Source organism: Pelecanus crispus, chromosome 1 (genome assembly GCF_030463565.1).
Source record: "Pelecanus crispus isolate bPelCri1 chromosome 1, bPelCri1.pri, whole genome shotgun sequence".
In the NCBI taxonomy this organism is placed as follows: domain Eukaryota; kingdom Metazoa; phylum Chordata; class Aves; order Pelecaniformes; family Pelecanidae; genus Pelecanus; species Pelecanus crispus.
Genome location: NC_134643.1, coordinates 55,713,474 through 55,721,183, shown reverse-complemented (window position 1 = coordinate 55,721,183; position 7,710 = coordinate 55,713,474).

Below are 7,710 nucleotides of genomic sequence, written 5' to 3'. Positions count from 1 at the left end.
AGGAGACCTTATTGCAGCCTTTCAGTACTTAAAGGGAGCCCATAGGAAAGGTGGGGACAATCTTTTTAGCAAGGCCTGTTGTGACAGGACAAGGAGGAATGGTTTTAAAATAAAGGAGGGTAGATTTAGACTGGATATAAGGAAGAAATTTTTTACAGTGAGGGTGGTGAAGCACTGGAATAGGTTGCCCAGACAGGTGGTGGAGGCCCCATCCCTGGCAACATTCAAGGTCAGGTTGGATGGGGCTCTGAGCAACCTGATCTAGTTAAAGCTGTCCCTGCTGACTGCAGGGGGGGTGGGCTAGATGACCTCTAAAGGTCCCTTCCAACCCAAAGCATTCTATGATTCTATGAATTTTTTCTTGCAGTTTAGAGCAGGTCCCCAGGGCTGGCAGTTATTGATCTCTGTGTGCCACAAATCCCAGTGCCACCTCTTGGAACTGGACAGCTGCTGAGGAGCCACGTAAGTCCCTGGGAATCCCAGTCAGGCTTCAGGGAAATGGAACTGAGAAACATGATAGTACACAAGGCTTCGGTGCTAGCCCCAATGAAGAATGTCTTACTGCAGCCCTGGAAGAAGGAGCTTCTCTTCTGCGCAGTTTCACCTTCTCGGGTGTCAGGTGCTTGGTGGCAAAGCTCCGGCAGACGGAGGTGGGGGCTTCTAGCACCGCTCTGCTCCACAGACACAGCCATTTCCCAGCAGCCATGGGCATTACAGTCTGTAGGTCCCTGTGATTTGAGGGGAGGTGGTCTGTGTTCCTCTGGGCTTGAGCTGGAGACTGCTGGAATTGCCATGCCAGTGCTGACCTGGCAGAAGTGCCAGTAAGTAATAGTTGCCAGATTATACATATAAATGGTTTATAAAGCCAACACCTCGATTCTGCTTGCTAGTTCACCATAGGTAAAGTTTGTTGCTTGACCATGATTATAGATGACCATAAAACTCCTCATACCTTTCAGGGCAGCTCAAGCACTCATATGTCAGCAACTATGAGGGAAGCCCATGCTGCAGTCCTTCCCCAGCTCAGTGTGTGTGTGCCAAAAAGGCCGATGCAGTCTTGCAAACACTCAAGAGAGATGGGATGGGAGAAAACCAGAATGTGTGTTTCATCAGGGCAGGGCTAGAGCCATGCTTTCAGCGTGCACAAAATGCCTTTTCACTCAAATCCTGAAGACTCCCCTCCCTTTGGCAACCCAGGAGCCAGGGGAGTTGCTCTGCAGACAGCAGCAGCCTGGAATAACTTGGTTTCTGGCACAGGTAGATGGTGAGCCCTGGGAGCCTGGTGCTCCTCAGGCATGCACAGATGGCAGTGGGTCCCACCATCTCAGGGGGAGTGCAGGTGGTAGGCTAGGACCCTCATGCTAATCACAGCTCATGTTTTATGAGATTTCCAACTCCCTAAGAGGCATAGCAATGTTCATTTGGTATATGCCTGCTGCATCTGATAGTTAAGCAGCATAAAAATCTATGACATAATGATATACATTCAAGTAGCTGTACTTAGGGAAAATGAGGAGGAAACAGTGCTCTATTCTGTCTGCTTAACTAAGGCAAAAATTTAAATGGGTGTGTTTAAGAGGCCTGATAGCATTCCTGCTCCAGCTGCCTGCTTCTGTAAAATGATGCCTCTCTTTGCAGTTTCTACCTAATGTTGGTGGGCATGTAACCACACACAAATACGCATACCTGTGCACAAGCATGCACACATAGCAGCACAGCCACACCCAGCCTCGCACTGCCTGCTGTGCTTTTGCCTCTGTTGTTGCAGTATCTATTAAAACTAGATAAAAATCCAGGACTTGCAAGGTGCGAGGGTGCTGTTGGTGGAAGTGGTAGCCAGGCAGGGTGGTGGGAACAGGAGACAGGGGGAGAGAGAGAGGGAGAGAGGGGGCAATCGCAAGCCAGGAGCACCACTGAAAATGTTTTTCCATAGAAAATTCACTGCAGGATGTTTAGCACATGCTGCACTGCGATAGGACCCCTCTGCTTGCTTTGTAAAGCCAGATCTCAAAGATCTGCACTCTTTAAATGCTGTCTAGTTCAGTGGCTGCACTTTATAAAGATGGAGCACTTGAGGCCATAGATTTGAATCCTAGCCAGAGAGATTAAGTACTTGAGAACTGAAACTGAGGCCCTAATGTAATCCATTTCATTATTCTCCCTTTAATTCTATTACAATAAAAAGTTGAAATCTCAAAGGGAGAGTTGACTGGAAAACACAGTCTGTGCATAAAATTCCTACTCTTACTGTTTTAAGTCTTCTGATAAATGCAAAGAAAAAATAATTCTTCAAATATGCAGTCTTAAACAAACAGCCACACACATACAGATGAACACACACACACGCACTCTTCCTCACTCCTTTAACCAAAAATCAATCATTCCATCGAAAGTTCAAACAGAAGTTTCCACTGATGATTCAGACCAGCTGGCAGGACTCAAAGTGTCTCTTGATCTGCTGCTGGGATAGTTGCTCTGTCTCACCTCATGCCTTTTTTTAACTCCTCTCCTGATTTCAAATAAGCCTGTGGGGAGATCTGCCATCTCACTTGATGGTCACTAAAGATATTGTAAACTTGCCATGTTTGCATGGATCTAAACAAGCAGCAATGCTGGGTTAGAAAAGAGCATTACACCATTGAATGTGAAGTAGAAACTCCTGTACTCCAGGAACTTCCAGCCTGGATGCTGTGCCTGGGACTGGGAGGAGGCGAGGTCTGAACTAGACAGAAAATACAGCTGATTGCCAAGTCTCTGGCCTTGATTATTTTTCTTCCAACCTTCTTGACAACCTAGAAGCTCCCCTAAGCTAGGGGGAAGAACGTCAGTGCACAGCCATTATTAGTAGCCAAATGGAGTCTTGGCTGAAAGGAAGGAGGTTTACAAAGCTTCTGGCTTGCAGTATGGAGAGAAAGAGCATGTGCTTCAATTTGGACAAGTAACCTCAACCTAAAGAGCTCCTTTCTGGCCCTGCTGTGCTCCTTTACTCCCACTTGGCTGGCCCTGGCTGGGAAGGATGAGCAAGCTCTCCCATGGGAGCCCCTGGGCTCCCTGTTACTCTCCAGACCCAGCAGCCCTGGCTGTTTTGCTTGGTAAACAAAAGTGACACCCCCTATGTGACAGCCATACCCCAGGGAAGGGTTTAGTGAAGGTTTAATTGCCAATTAACCTCTTTGGAAATGCAAACACAGCTTCAGCTAATGGTATGAGCAATCCAGGAAAGTGTCAGAGATGAAGGAAGGCTCTTGGTGTGTGCATGGTATGGCAAAGGGAAACGTCAGCCTCCACGCAGCAGGTTCTTCTCCTCTTCCAGGGTTGTCACATTGCCCGATAATGCCTTCCTTGTTCATTATTAACAAACTGCCACATCAGACATTCATTTGCAGTAACAAAATACCAACTGGCACACGAGCAGCTCTCCTGAAAAGGCTATAAAGTACATTTTCCAGGAATCCCTGGCCGCAGACAAGGACCTCACCCCAGGGTAAAACCTAGCAGCTCTTGGGCACCAGACAGTGCCACTACATTTCAGCAAGCACGCAATACTCCATCTCCAGGACCTGCAGGGAGGTTCCTTTAATCACACAGAAGATTCATTGCCTTTGTGCTTACATTTTAAAAGGCAAAAGGAATCACTACAAATTTTGTCTCTGACTTTCTTCTTGGCCCACACCACTTCCTGTCATGTGTGGGATAAGCTAAGGTATATTCTTGAGGAAAAAAAAGAAAACAAGCCTATGCTGTATGTGAATGAAGGGTTCTCACATATGCTATGGTTTTGAGCAATATTATTACTGACTCCGATGGCTTTACCAAGTTACAGGGCTGTGATGTACATAGCAGTGAAGTTACCATGAGATCTTACATTACATGGGGTTAGCTTTTCCTTAGCCAGAACTCACACAGTAGATCTGAAGCTTTGTTGAACTGGAACTGAACTAAACCAACTTCAGTTCTTACCTGATAACCCAAATAAGAACTAAATCCAACCTATAATGATTCACCTGTCTGATCAACAGTGTGGTTTTACTGGAGGTAAAGGCAAAGGAAAGAAGCAATTCCCGTGCATGATTCTGCCAAACAAAACACACATTCTGGATGTATTACATGACAGTCTGGTTTCTTTAGCAAATACAGCATCTGTTGCAGTCCTGTTCCAATTAAAAAAAAAGTCTGCTATTACGTAACAGTTGATAATCCCCAATCTCCGGAACAGTTAATCTAGATGTACACATGGTTAAAACCTCTGCTGGCCAATTGAAATCTGACTTTCCTAACTACTCATTTATAATCATCAAGAAGAGAAATGACACTGTTGAGTCTGTTTCTGGTTAGGATGTATCCTAAGCTTCCAGGACAGCACAAAATTTTGATAGGTTTGCCCATCCCTCTCTTTACTCATCAAAAGCATTTAAGACTAATACAATTAATGAGTTGAAAGAAGTTGTTGAATATAAATGAACCATCTCTTCCTAACAAGCAGTCCTACATTATTAAGCAACGAGGCACTTGCCCAGAGAGCCCAGCAGAATCTCCATCGCTTTCTATCATTTAGCTCATTGTTTTGTATCTTCTAGAGCATCTGTGAATACAGATCCCAGTCAGTCCCTGAATGGCTGAGGTGGAATGTGCCTGCAGGTGTCCAATGGAGGGTCCTCGACCTGCACGGGGGCTGTAGTAGCTTCTGCAGGCAAAAGGCTTCAAAGCACAGAGATGTCTCCTAAAACACCATCAGGATGGGGAGAGCCATGCAGGAACTGCTGAGGCAGCTCACATGTCCCTTGCATCCTGGAAAACACAAGTAAGGCAGAGCTGGAAGCAAACAGCTTGGGCAGGCACCTGTCCATCAGCCAGGAGAAGAGCCTTCAGGAACATACTGCAGTGCAGCATGAACACCAAAGCAAAGAACCAGCCCTGGGGCAGTTTAGGGACCTGTTTGCAGGCTGCTCGGTGGGGCAAGGCTGTGGAGAAGTGAGCAGGACAGAGTACAGGAGATGCTTAGAAAGGGGGACACATGCATGAGACTGCCTTGGTGAAGTCAGGGAGTCAGACATGTAGGAATGGCTAAATGGGAGGGAGATGGGAGGTCCCAAAAAGGCACCAAATAATGGAAGCTCAATAAGGCAACACATTATGGGGCATGCTGAGCATGAGAAAAACCTGCTTGGGGAGGATCTCAGCAGAGCTTGGCAGGCCTGTGCCAGCTGTAGGAGCAAAGCACGTGGCTGCTGGTTAATTATGTGAAGGGAGGCCTTGGCCAATGGCTTCCAAAGAAATAAGTCAGTCCTTGCAGAGAGGCAGGCTGCACCCAGTCACTCATGGGCGTAGAGGCTCCCCTACCCTAGGCCACACGGGGAGATTCCCTCTTTCTCCTCCACAGGAGAGGTGACTCCCTGGCTGCGTGCCCCTGCGGGCGCCACCGCCCCAGGATCTCCATCACTGAATGCTTCTAAAGGTTAGTGGAGTCCCTTGGTGAGCTTTATCTGATCAGACGATGGGAGTGGACTGGATAATGATGCAATCCTGCAGGCAATGCAGAAGAGCAGAAAGATGCAAACCTTTCCTATCTAGGCAGTGAGATTTTGCTGATGTGCTGAGCAAGCAGGCTAACCTGCTCTGCTGTACCAGTACAGCCTCGCATGTCGGGCAGTCCTGGCTTCTGCCATGGGACTCAGCCTATTGCCCACTTCAGTCACAGAGAAAAGCCTTCCAGCTGAAGCAGGACCTGGGGCAGTGCACAAACTCACAAGCTGTGTCCTTCTATCTGGGATTCATTTTAAGGCTCAGCATGGCTTCTGGTGCAGAGATTTACCTTACTTTAGCAAAGCTGGCAGAAAATTACATATTTTTCCTGCCACTGCAAAGGCAAAGGAGATGAGAGTCCAGATCATGGAAGCCACTTCAAGGCAAGGTCACCCAGCCATGGTTGGCTTCAGATCTCTGCTTGTCAAAGGTCTTTCCCCACCAAGAGATAACAGCTTTATGCAACTCATCATCCAGCTTGAAAGAGGGATTTCCTCCCATCAGTCCTCCTCTTTATCCCTGTATCTCTACACGTCAGTAACTACTGCACAGTCCTTTCCACAGACTTCAGCATATTTTTGGATGTCAACCCACAAGCTCTTTGAGAAAGAAAAGCATCTCCTCCAGTGCATTTTCTGTGCTACCCATGTAAATTGGTAACACACAGTCCTGTAGATCTCGGCTGATCAGAGAAGCAAAAGGCTGTCATGGCCAGCAAAGCTGAACACTTCCACCAGGAGGCTGCCCTGGCCAAAGCAGGAGAGGCTAAAGAACATGGCAAAGGAGGAGAGCTCTCAAAGTCTTTATCTGTGTTTCCTGCTTGGCACAGGACAAGCAAACACTGCTAGTTCAGGGGCTCTGCCTTCCTTTCCAAGAAAGAACAGATCAGTTAGCTTTCTAAAGGGCTGCTTGTGTTAAAAAAAAAAAAAAAGAAAAAAGATAGCCTTATTTGCTGTGTGTACAAGATACAGAGATAAAAGACACACCAAAGATTTGCCCTCCAGCAAGCTGCCTTCCCATTGCACAATAGGTTTATCAACAACAGAAGGCTAACAGGGCCCTGCACTAGCCACATCTTCCTCTACATCTGCTGCTTCTACTGAATTCAAGAGAGCCACAACTGTCTGCTATAGGATTTTCAAAGGAACACGGCAGTCACATACTCACAAACAGTCCATGCAAAGCCAAGACCAAGACCAGTAACAGGAGTTACAGCAAATCCCCTTCCATCAGCTTAACACAACCCTGATGGAGAGGGAGATCCCTCACTAATTAACAGCAAAGAGCTGTTAATCAGCCAGACCAGGTGGCAGCATCTGACCTGCGAAAGCAGCACTGGCATTTTCAAAGAGGGGAGGTAGCCTGGCATTCAGATGGATCTTCAAAAAGTCATCCTCTGAACTAGGTAGAGGCAGCATAGTTGGAGTAAAAGAAGTCATATCTAAGTTGGAGCCTTGGAAGAACCAAAGGGTCACAAAACACTAGCATGCTTCGCAAGGAAGGGCTCTTTAACAAACTCAGCTGTGATGAGCAAGCCTGGCTGCAGCCAGCCAGCTGAACACAGGCGGAAGTGAGGCTATCTCTTAATCTTATCTTAGAGAGAACAGACTAGCAAATCTATTTCTGATATTTCTTCCACAGATCTTTTATAAACATTCACCGCTATGTTACCCATTTTGGAGAGCATAGCCAATACTTTGTTTGCATTTTTATCTAAACTTTTCTTGAAAATTGGAAAGGTGACTCCAAGATTCCTAGTTAATACTAAAGCAATTCTCACCAAGGGGTGGAGAGAGCCTAAACTAAGATACACATACATGACTTGAGTGTATCCAATGGAAAATAGTCCGTAGCTCTGCAGAATCTTTAAAAGGCATCTTGAGACCTGCAATTGCAGGAATGGAAAGCTGATTCTGCTTAGGACCTATCAAAGGAGTCTATTACGCTGTCTGCTTCATATTGTTGATTATGTTTGGAGAAGACCAGTCCTTAACAACCAAAGAGACCCTCTGGCATGCACCAAGATAAGGGTTCAACACACCTGTAAGCTCATGTGTACATGAGCAGCAGTAATAGGAAATCTCACTAGTGGCAAATTTGTCATTCTGAATACATATTGAGGGAGAAGGAGTATTACTTCCCTGCTGATGTACATCAAGCACAGAAGCTGGCAAGGACAGATCAGGC